General features: G+C 37.6%; 1 protein-coding gene across 1 annotated transcript in view; it reads left to right on the forward strand.

The window, feature by feature from the left end:
• The window catches only part of GALNTL6 (polypeptide N-acetylgalactosaminyltransferase like 6), a 1932308-nt gene that overhangs the window by 521519 nt on the left and 1397674 nt on the right, over positions 1 to 13115 (forward strand). The gene's annotated exons all lie outside the window — the stretch shown is intronic.

Raw genomic sequence — 13115 nt, forward strand, 5'->3', positions numbered from 1 at the left:
CCGCTGGTACAAAGGCTCTGGCTGTGGACATGGATGGGTGAACGTGCAGGAGCTAATAGCAGCATGTCGGGTCCTTAATGCATTTCTCCGTTAACCCAAACAATGGTTTCATCAAATTTGCTGCTGCAATCAACTCTGAATTAGGCCCTTTATGTGTGCATGTAACCCATATATTTGAATAACTACTAAAAGTATTTGTGAATTGATTTTAAAAATATCTAAAGATTGGGTCAGTATCGCATATTGATTTGTGGAAAGGAACCATGATGGATAGTTTATGTCTGTAAGTATTAATCTTAATATCACTTCACTTTATTAATAACATCCATGACAGAAACTTCCTGGATCACTAATTGTACCAACCGCATTTACCTGTTTGCATTAAATTGTTATGAATGAAACAGTGGTTAGTAAAGGTGTTTTTACTTCAATATTGCACTAGTGATATGTACTTACTCTTCAATGTCTTTTGTTGAAACCATAATAAATATCTCGTATATGTTCCATGTTACAGTCAACACATCTAAAAAATTATATATATATATAAAGTTTAAAAGCTATCCTTTTCTGTCTGTAAGTACTGTACACATAGCTCCCTGATATGATTTCCTGTTGGGCTATATAAATCTGTAAAGCTCTCAGTCTGCCGAATGCTGGGGTTATTTGCATTTCAGAAATTTCTAAGATCAGTAGACTGTGGATGATTTGCTATGGACTTAACCTGAGACAGGTGTGAATCCGCAATCACCATTAAAAGACTCTATCTGCAACAAATGTGCTCCACAGCTAACTGCCTGGTGCATGTTAATCCTTTTATTTGGTTCTTAGCAAAATTGAGCAAAATAATCAACCAAATCTTTTGTATGCAGTTGGCTCATTTTTTGAACTTTGTGCTTTTTTATAATTAAACCAGCTGTTAAGGCTTCTCTAGAGGAAACAGTTCCTCTGAATCCAGGATGTACGATATCAGTTTCACATTCCACTGGGCTTCAGGTTAATGCAGGAATCAAACAACGTGGCAGACGCTGCATGTTATACAGCACCTGGTCAGTTCCTTGAGGACTCCCCTAAACTTAAACATGGAACTCCAAGTCACCTGCCAGGTGCAACAAATGTCACTCCTGAAATAAATGGTAAGATTTGCTTTCGGAAATAGTCTGCTAAGACATATCTTAAAACATAATCCTTTTCTCCTAGCACACAATACAGTAGTTCTGTTTTGGAGGATGGCTAATAAAGCTATGAATAACTATTGTGTGTAACATGCATTTTAACAGTATACGATTCACTGTTCAAATCTCTGGCTGTCTGGCTTGAGCCAGGCAGCTTCAAATTTGAAACAGTAGTTCAGATGGAAGTGGCACAACAAGCTACCCTGGAACCCATTTTAATAACAAGTAACAAAAGTAACAATATCTTAAATGTGAAGATGAAATAAAGATGTATCCATAGGCGGATCCAGGGGGGGGGGGCACTCGGGCCCATGCCCCCCCCCCTGTCATTTCTGACTTCTTATTTTTTCAAAAGGAGAATAGAAGCAGCACTACTGCTGTTTCCGTCAGTCAGATTTGATAAAAGAGCCGTCAGACACTAGGACCCACCGCTGCTCTAACAGCAAGTCTGTGTGGTAACCAATGGGGATGCTGGAGCTGCAGCTGCAGCCTCCCCCTGCTCACACTGGAACCTACCTCCCCCACTGCCAGCCAGCCAGAGTCCAGCCCAGGCGCAGGGTTCAAATGCCAGCATCGAGTAAGACTGTAACTTATGACGGCGCAGAAGGCTTCATTAGCCCTCACTGCACCACACAGTTACCGAGCGCTTCCTCCGCCACTTCCGTTACCACCATGCTAGGTGCAGTCACACTCAGCTCAGCTTTGAGAAGGCGGCCAGTGTGATTGTGACAGGGCTGTCCTGCAGAAGTCTTATGCTGCTTGTTGGAGTTCCAGCTGGCTGCTTCTGCTAATCAAAGATGGGCAGTTCGTGTCCTGCAGTCTGAGTCTCACTGCAGTGCCCAAAACAAGATATGCTGCACCTGCCACCACAAGCTAAAAACTATAATAATTATATTGGGCTGGGGTGCCTTCCAGGCTCCCATAACTAATGGAACAGGTGACCAACATTTCAAGGCCCAATCAGCCTTTTCATCAGGGTGAAACATTGGCAGTAAACCAGGATGCGCTCCTACAGCCAATCATTACCTGATTGAGTATTCTGTGAGGCCACGGCCCCTGTGATACCACACCCCTTATCTGGGAGCACGCGTGCCTTAGGTGCATGTAAATATAACTATTACCGTTCCCCTATCATGGTGCCCCCGCCCTTTCATTTTCTTCTGGATCTGCCCCTGGATGTATCTCTATATGTTATAAAATAATATAATAATCATTACCTACTTGTCACCAGTATGTTGGACAAGGATTTTACAGTGCATTCATTCTATTTTCTATACATGTAAAAAAAACTATTCTGGGAAGCAAATATACAACAGGTATGTAACTATAGAAATGCAAATACTTGGCCCACTCACAACCCCTCTTGAATGGAAAGAGCAGGACCTCCCTTTTCCTAACTCCCTCTATCTTACTCTCATTCTTTTTCACTCTACAATGACCTTGGACCACAAGCACCAAGTCAAAACACCCCACCCATCCTCCCACCCATCCTCTCTCCACCTTCCCACTACCATCAGGTAATGCTGAATTCTATGCATCTTATACTGGGCCACAATGACCAGGAAATCAATGGGGCATGAGGTGGGAGAACACACAAGGAACATAAACAAATAGACAGAAAAGAAAGACACTTAAAGACACAATCAAGACTGGGGTTACTTAGACAAACATAGTAGACATACAGTATGGGTAAGCATGAGAAACACAGTTAAGCACCTGTTTACTATAAGCATTTAATGTCACAGTTATAAAAATATCGGCCTGCAGAAACTTTACTCCAATTGAGAATGGCCATAAAGTGGAACATCTGCTTGTGACTTGCTGAATGTTGAAGACTTATAGAGCTCTATTTAATCCATAATGGAGTGGATGGGATGCTGCAAAGAAACTAAAGAAATGTATGATATTTGACAAGGGGTTAATATTGGGGCTGTATGACTGTCATTGGGATGCTTTTTTTATTACCTGTATATGAGAATCACTAGGAAGCTCTCTGTATAGTACAATATGTCAGTCACTGGAATGCTCTCTGTTTTGCATGGCAGTCACTTGGTGTCTATTTGAATTATATCTCTGTAACTGGGATGCTCTCCATATTATATGGCCTTCACTGTGATGTATTGTGTAGTAATCATTGGAATACTTACTGTATTGCACAGGGGTCACTGGGATGCCCTCTGTGTTATATGCCATTTATTAGGATTCTCCCTATGTTATGCTGGATATTGGAATGCTCTCTTTGTTATATAGTGATCACTACAGTGCACTCCAAAAGGTATGTTGGCCACTGTTTCTTATACATTCATGGCAATGCTTTTATTTATTTTTTCAGGGGTTACTAAGATGCTCTCTGTGCTAATTGTAGTATATGGTTGTTGCAGATATTCTTTCATTATTAAATGGTGTGTTCTCTGTGTACTATAGCAGTCACTAATATGATCAGTGTATTATATGTTGACAGAGGAATGTTATTTCTATTTTTTAGTGGTCACTAGGATCCTCTCTGTATTATATGGGGATCACCAGGATTCTCTCTATATTATATGGTGATAACTAGGATTCTGTCTATATGGTATGACAGTCACTAGGCTGCTATCTGTATTGTGTGATGTAAAAAAATTGGAGTCTTTTTTATATATCTGCCATTCTGTCCGACACTGCAGTGCCACTCCTAGATGGGCCAGGTGTTTGTGCCACACACTTGTGTCGCTTAGCTTAGTCAAACAGCCACCTCAGTGCGACCTTTTGGCCTAAAAATAATATTGTGAGGTGTGAGGAATTAAGAATAGACTGGAAATGAGTGGAAATGAATGTTATTGAGTGATTCCCATGACTATGTAGCCATAACTGTGCATGCCTTCATTACAGTACTTATGAAACACTTAGCGGAACTATTACTAAAATTGGAGTAAGTTCACTACTTTAGTGATGGTGCTAGTAAATGTCTAGCTACCAGCACCAGTCTGCAAGCCGTGGAAACTCATCACATCTTGACACTTTTGGACATGTATATCAGGGCTAAAAAGATACATGGCATAAAGTTTTTCTACATGTCACAAGACTGCACAACCAAGCTGCATAGCGATCTAGAAACAGCAAAGACTGTGGTAGGAACACTTGCTCATCACCAAATTCAGCTTATTAGTTATGATGAACTACACTTATTCCGATTGTCATCAGACGACACAAAGACAGCAGTAACCACAGTTTGGGGGGTATCCAATTACAAGTGAAAATACATCGGCCAATTTTTCCCGATGTGTCACACATATTTTTTTTTACAGGCTATCCAATTTGGTCGCCTGTAAAATAATACATTATCTCCCAAAAACACACAGGTTCAGTGAAACCTGTGTTTTTGGTTTAGACCGCAGCATTTCCGTGGATTTGGTTTGACCTGCCATAGGCAGGTGAAACAAAATCCAAGATAAGCCGGTGTGAGCTGTGGCTTTACAGGGCTAATTGGATAGCCCACATTGGGACAATTAGCAGCATTAATTTACTGTGGCTAATTGCATCTCTCCTTTAGTGTCACTATGACCACAGTCACAAAAAATGTAGACAAAAGTGATCAGCAACCTGGAACATACAAAGCAGCAGTGTATGATAACATCTGTTACATTGGGTATATATCATTCAATGTAATGAGGAGGAACAAGATGTCAAGATGTGCTGGTACACTTCATGAAACAAAACCAATCAACAAATGTGTTGCCTTGGCCTTCAGTTTTTTGTTCCTTTTATTCATATCCTCTGTGTAACAAAAATGCCCACTATCCAAGAAAGTACTGGAAGGCACTGTCTGCTGACACTTTAAGGAAAATTACAGACCGTTACAACAGGTTCCAAACAAGGAAAGATAATGTGATTGTTGACTCAACTTAAGTTATGGACTCAAGTTATGTTTACGTTTTTAAATTTCAGGGTTTCTTGTGTTAATTATGTATGCAGGACAATAGTAATTGAACGTCCACTTCATGATTTTTCTCCTCCAATATGAAACAGAGTACCATGATAAATTTTTTGTTTGGTGTTAATATATACCTTTGTTAAGCACCTTCAAAAACTTGGGATATCTAACGTTGATTGAATCTAACGATATTAAGTATTTTAAAAAAACATGCGTTTTTGCCATAACTCAAAAGATAAGGCAGATAAAGTGATTTGGTTTAGATTTTTGGATTCAGGAGGAAGAGTTACCTTAGGGGTGCAAATTTTGTGGTAATTCCTTAATAAACAACTGTCCTACTTCAAGTAAACTGGATAAAGTAACCACGATTAGTAAATAATTTAATAAATTGAAAAATCAATATTTAATAATCAAATTGTCAGACAGTTGAGATATTTGGCAGATATAGTTTTTTGACATCCTCTCTTAAAAATTTTTCATAAATATCTGAGATGGGTGGTGGACAAGCCTGGTTGAACTGACATGGAATGACCCTGATAACATGGAAAGAGATAAAAATACCATTCAGTCAGCTCCTAACTGTCATTTTTCAAACAAAGCCTGTAACATGGCAGTTAGGAGACAATTGGCTGGTATTTTATCCCGCTCCACTTTATCACTCTCCAATGATTAGTACTGTACACCTCCCACAAAATTAGCTTCAAGTATGTGTTCCATTCAACTCTAAATTCAAGTGTAATGCTGTATACACATTGGAAGATATATCTGCAGATTAATGGATCTGCAGATACAGTACATCTAGAGCTGGATAGGGCAGTGTGTTGTGCACATTCACCCGATCCATCATAACTGACGTTATGAACTGGGTGGGCTTTTACATGGCATGTCCAGTTGAGTCATCAATCACTGGCGGCCTCAGCAGCATGTGTATGGGTGGTCGGCTGACTGCCCGTACACACACAAAGGTGCACCAATATATCTGTAGATTTAATTTTCTTTCGTGTGTGCTGCAGGACCGATGAAATATGTCTATAAACAATGGTGTTCACAGACATATCGTTGGTACACACTGGCCGACAGGCCAGCAATATATTGGTCATTCAATAAAACGGCCGCTATATCAGCCAGTGTGTACCCAGCATAACTTATGGAGCATGCACTGTGCATAAAAATGTACATACTGTATTTACATTGAGCATGTGGTGGACTTACATCTAACCGTAAATGAGGACTACTTTATGCATAATGGTCTGTTCCCATTGTTTATATTCTTTTCCATATTGCAGTAACTTTTATTAATGGATGAACTAATTAGCTGAAAGTCATTAAATAATTTGGTGCAAAATACTACAAAATTCAAATAGGTGAAATAACAAATTACAAATTATGTAAAACAGAACAACCATTACCATCATCGTCATCATGCAAAAGATTAATTTTCTTATTGAATTTGGCAAAAGACAATCATATAGTAACATAGTTTCTGAAGTTGAAAAAAAAAAATTGTGCATCGAGTTCAACCTGTTAGTGATCTCCTACACTGTAATAATTTTAAGACTAATTTTAGCTGAGGTGAAAGTTTAGCCGTTATTTCAAGTACTCCTTGTTTTTTTTATTTTTTGTTTTTTATCTTAATATATTATGTTCTATTGCTATTGTTCATGATTTATCCACCATATCCCAGCATATCCTTATCCATTAGGAATTTATCTAGCCCACTCTTAAAAGTAGTGACCGAGTCCGCCATTACTACTATCTCAGGCAGGGCATTCCAAATACGTATTGCCCTTACTGTGAAGAAACCTTTCCATTTCTGTGTGCGAAATCTCCTCTCTTCTAACATAAGTTGGTGTCCACGTGTCCTTTGTGATGATCTTATTAAGAACAAATCCCCCTCTAGCTCTGTGTATTGACCACTTATATATTTTAAAATGTTAATCATGTCTCCTCTTAATCTCCTTTTTTTCCAGTGTAAACATGCCTAGCCTATCAAGACTTTCCTCGTATTCTAGCGTCTCCATCCCCTTAATCAGTTTTGTCACCCGTCTATCAACATTTTCTAGTTCCAGGATATCCTTTCTGAATATGGTACCCATAGTTGAGCGCAGTATTCGAGATGTGGCCTCACTAGTGATTTATATAATGAGAGTATAACACTTTCATCCCTTGCATCAATTCTCTGCTTAATGCAAGCTAATACCTTGTTTGCCTTTTTTGCTGCATTCCTACTTTGGGTATTACAGCTAAGTTTGTTATCTATGTGAACACCTAAATATTTTTCCAGTACAGAATCCCCTAGTTTCTCCCAATTTAGTATGTAGGTAGTATTTTTGTTCTTTCTACCAAAGTGCATTACCTTACATTTGTCTATTTTGAACCGCATTCTCCATTTTGCTGCCCATGATTCCAATTTAAATAAGTTTTTCTGTAGAGACTTAGCATCCCCCTCTGAATTTATAGCCTTACACAATTTGCTCTTGTCTGCAAAAAATGACACTGTACTCTCTATACCTACTTCTAGATCAATGTTAAACAATAGTGGTCCAAGTACATACCCTTGTGGCACACCACTTAGTACTTTAGACCAATTCGAATACGTTCCATTTACCACCACTCGTTGCTTTCTTTTATCCAACCAATTTCTAACCCAAGTGCATATTGTGCTCCCAGGCGCAAGCTCTCTTAATTTATAGATAAGTCTCATGTGAGGTACTGTATCGAAAGCTTTTTCAAAGTCTAAAGAAATAACATCCTCCTCTTTATCCTGATCTAGGTTTGCACTGTCTCATAAAAGCCTATTAAGTTAGTTTGACATGATCTATCCTTCACAAATCTGTGTTTGTTCCTGTTTATAACTTTATTAGTTTCAAGGAACTCTTGTACTCTATTTCTTAAAATACCTTCCAATACTTTCCCCACTATAGATGTAAGACTTACTGGTCTATAATTACCCAGTTCTGATTTTCTTCCCTTTTTGCATATTGCCACTACTTCCGCTATACACCAGTCTTTGGGGACCATGCCTGATGTGAGTGAGTCATTGATATATAGGAGTCTTGCTAATTTAGAGAACCCTTATGTCTTATTATATGACTTAACAAGACGTAAGCAAGAAGTGTACAATTATGGTTGAACAGATTTTTATGCAAGATTTGACATTGAAACATAAAACAGAACAGCAGAACAGAACCCGAGGTTTTAGAAGTGGAGATGTTGCCCAAAGCAACCAATCAGACTCTAGCTATTATCTTCTAGTAGGTGCAGATAAATGATAATGAGAATCTAATTGGTTGCTATGGACAACATCTCCACTTCTAATTACTTAAATCACTTTAATATTGTTATTATTATTATTATTATTATTATTATTATTATTATTATTATTACTATGTAGGTCTCATCTATACAGCAGTCTACAGAATTGTTGCCATTTTCTTCATAGTTTTGAGAATAAAATTCTGCTGCACTGCATTCACAGATGTTTTCATACACAGCAAAATTTTTGAAGGAGTTATGTATAAACACTGTAGTGAATTTTATATCAAGAAATATAAAAATGTAATAAAATACATAACCACTAAAAAGTCAGATGACAATACTCACTGATATAATTGAACATTGTAATCAATTTATTAGACAATGATAGTTTTTACTAAAATATTTGTCTTGTGAGAACATATTTATAATCTAGAATGTCACTGTCAGTTGCATGCTCTAGTGCTTTCTGTAACAGTAATAAGCAAAAATTTACATATGGGTGGATTTATTTATAAGCATTCTGAGAAAATGTCAGACTGTCTTGTTCTGTTTGGGTAGCATCTACTTACCCTTCATGGAGAGGACCTTTTCCACAAGCCCCAGTTCCCATGTCACCAATTATTTGGAATAGTAACCTGTGGTGAGCGAAACAAGACACTGAGCCCGAAGTTTGGTGAGCAAAGCGAGCCTGTGAGGGTACAATGGTGCAAAGATAAAACAAAATAACCTTAAGCAAATGGACAATGGATAAAACATTAAGGTGCTGTAAGGGTGGAAGTTCTCTTCTGCCCTCTCATGCTGTCACTTCCTGGTCCTAATCATGAAGGGGACATAGACACAACCATGCTGTTTAGCTTGTAATATTCTACATAATTCCAAAAGAATTCCTGTGCTTTGATTACTGATCCATTTACTGCAATAAACTGTGCCTCATCAGTATATTGACATGTAGGCTACTACCAAATACTGAATATTATGATCTTTTCTCAATAACAAATATAATATCAGTAATCATCTTTCAGTCTAACTTAGAGTACATACACAAGGTCATAACAAGGCACTTTAATTTTCTTTACCAGTCCCTACCGTCCATGTCAATGTGACTAGGAAACAGCAGGAGACTATGCTGATTAATTTGATATGCGACACTTGTATATCTGTGTATGACTGAGTCATTATATGATGCATAATGGAACTTGGCATGAAAAAAGCTGCTGCGGCTACAATGTAGTATTTCGTATCCACAGACTTAGGGCCTAATTCAGCATGGATCACTATTGAGGGTGAAATAGCAATTGTCTCAAAACTGATACTGCATGTGATGAGCCAACCATGAAAGGAAAAAGATGCCTGCTGATGCATTTGCAAATTTGCATGGCTTTGATGCATACACAGAAATCGAGCACCATCGACAGTTGCGGTTGACCCATGCCTACGCAAAATAATGCAACTGCAGTCACACTGAGTGCAATGTTTTTCATTGCAGTGATCATAGTTGACATCAGATGCATGCCCCGAAAATGGCCATGACATGACTGCGTTTTCCCAACCACCACCCACAAACAACATGTTGCCTCCCACAAATGGTCCCTTCCTGTCATTTATTTCACGATTGTATTTTACTTGGCTTGCGATTACAGAGCGATCATACTTTGGTCTCGACAAAGAGAGAGACAGGCTTTTTGGCCCAACTACAGCAATAATGTATGAGGACTCATCTGTATGTCAATCCCAATTACAAATAATAATCTTCAGTACAGTTTTGTATTGTAGTGTTGATTAGCCAAATTCATATGAAAAAGAATTTGATAAGAATGACAAATACCAATCTTATAAAATAAGTTAAATATAAGAAAATATTACCAATACAAAGAATTTGCAAAAACAATTCAAATGACATATGAAGATATTCTTATGCAACAGTTTCTTAAAAAACAAAAAGGTGAAATAACAGAATGTTTCATTTACATGAGTATATCTGCATCCACCCAACTGTCATCCAGATTTCATCACTGTTCTTACTTCAGCATTCCCAGTAATGAAAGCCATGGCATTGGCATTCATGTTAATTGAGGCTGTGGCTCCAGCATAGTCCACTCACCAATTTTGCCCTCACAATTCCAGTCTTGATTACACATGAATTAGAGGCCACTACCTCCTTCCCAGACATATGCTAATAGCCACCACACATCTGGCCTTTTAGCATGTGATGCTTCAGAAACCTGCTTCAAGGCTCCTTCATCATCTAAGACCTTAAATACTGTGCCAGCCCATATATCCAACAAAACCAATTTACCTTGCTTTACTTTTACACTATATAAAATTAAACCATGACAATTTTAACTATTGCACCATCCAACTTGTCTGGCCCACTGGTAAACCCTCCAAGACTCCATATAAGCACCTACACGATCATTACTGTGGGCCTGCCTTTATTCTTCTAATACTTGGCCCAGAAAGCACTGGACCCTGATGCCTTTTCACCTACCAGCTATTTATCCAGCCCTCACCACGATCCAGGGCTTATCATCTTCCAAGCTTTTCTATACTATGTTGTATACTGTATATTGTACCACTTGTAAATCACTGCAGACACTTTGTGGCATCTTATAAATACTGTAAAAGGTACTAGTGCCTGAGGATTGAAAATTTTGGGATGTGGATCATTGGGTCAACCAGTATTAGGTCGATCACATATGGTCGACATGCAACTGGTTGACACAGTGAAAAGGTTGGCTGGATCAATAGTTTGACACACGAACAGTAGACACTTGAAAATGTTGTCATGTACAAAATGTTGACACAAACTGTTCAACATTAAACCACATGTAACCTAAGTTAGTCCACCACATCCCCTTGCATGGCACTGCACTTGGCACAGGTTGCTATTAGCAGTTGTAGTCCACCTGGATGGTAAAGGATGAAAAAGTTGAAGAAAATATCCCAAAACTTGTGTCAACCCATTGTCAAGATGACCATTTGTAACCTTTTGTACCTGTAAACCTTAAGCCCTTTCAACCTTTTACATGTCAACATTTTGACCATGTCTACATTTTTTACCTTTCGACCTATTGCTTGTCGACCATATGGGGTTGACCTGTTGACTGTTGACATAATACTAGTCTGCCTAGTATCCGGATACCCAAATTTCACTAGCTGCATAAGCCCCAAAGACAGTTCCATAAATATTATTTGAATTCATATTTTTAAATTGTTGAGGATCAACTCATGCAAGCCATTGAAACTAAAACAGTCACAAACTTGTACCACATGCTATACAATAAAAAGAATATGTATGTTTCTTTAGCTGTCTAAATAATAAACATATTCAAATTTGCTATAGAATTAAAATATGGTTTTCTATTTAAAAGAAAGCACATAAATGAGATGACTTTTGTGTTTCACCTAATTACATTGGAATGTTCCTATGAGCCTGAAGTGCCCTCTCTAGCTTTGTCAGTAATACACACTAATAAAGCCTCACACATTATCAATAGATAGTTGTGATTTACTTTGATAGAGTAAATGAATAACTTTAATAGGACAAACTAACAATTTGCAGCGGACAGAAAATACCTATTAAGGAAGATATGTCTGTAATTATTCAGTTGTTTATAATTACTTACTAGCAGGCAATTTCACATTTGTTCCTCTGTGAACAATTGATTTTTATAATTTTTATGTGCTCTGATTACTGCAGATTGGGAATTAGAGCTTTGATATTAACTTCATGTATACAGATTCAATTTCACAGATGCAGTATAAAAGAAGTGTATTCATTTAAGCTTTAGCTTACAAGGCACCAATAACCCTGTATATAGAAAGCTGTATAAAGAAAGTCATTTCATAGATTTCTGTCTGTAAACTTGGAAGAAACACATTTTAACATAACATTAGCTATAGACTTCAATGTGTCCTATTTGTAAAATAATATTCCCATGTCTGAATAAAACATTATGGAAAAGTTTGGATTTCTATGAATATTATTCTTTCATGACAGCTGAGTAAGTTTGTGAAGGTCATGTTACAAAAAGATTTTGGATTTGGAACAAAATTGGTTTTTAAATTGTGTTTTTGAACCACATATTCTCTGAAAAAATAACTACAAAAGGAGTGATTTTATATTGAACTTAAAAGTTGCCAATTTGAGTATACCCAAATGTACATCTGCACACATACATTTTCCTGACATTATTGTGAGTTATATGTATCTTAAAATTCATGTAATCTTGAAACTAGTGGGCCTGGAGAAAATAAGATGTAATCACAAGAAACAACTCCAAAACTGCACCCCACTTGTTTAGGTGCATAATCTGTGTTTGGGATGTATTTACTGTAAATGCACTATTTTGTAGTGCTATTCTGTCTTTATGGTTTGCCTTTCAGTATTTTCAGTGCTGGTTTTCCCACCCCATCATATATCCCCTGGATTTTGGTTTTATCTTAATATTTAAATATTAGGTACAAACATTGGGATAACTCCCTTAAATTTTACTGTAGTATTATTTATGCAATAATGATTAAGGAATATCTGTGCAGAAACCTTACACTGCAGGGACAGCCGTTGTCCACATTTCCAGTGCTCTGTCCATGAGCTATACAGTACTAGCAGGAACTGGATGGAGATTTGATCTAGAAGGAAGTATGGGAGCCCATTGGTGTTCTTGGGATGCTACCAATCTCCAGTTAATACAATAAAGAGTGTCAATTGCAAATAATGGCTATGGTACTGTAGCTGTTGACATAATTTGTCAAAAACATGATAAATGTTTGCA

Source organism: Pseudophryne corroboree, chromosome 1 (assembly GCF_028390025.1).
Source record: "Pseudophryne corroboree isolate aPseCor3 chromosome 1, aPseCor3.hap2, whole genome shotgun sequence".
Classification (NCBI taxonomy): Eukaryota; Metazoa; Chordata; class Amphibia; order Anura; family Myobatrachidae; genus Pseudophryne; species Pseudophryne corroboree.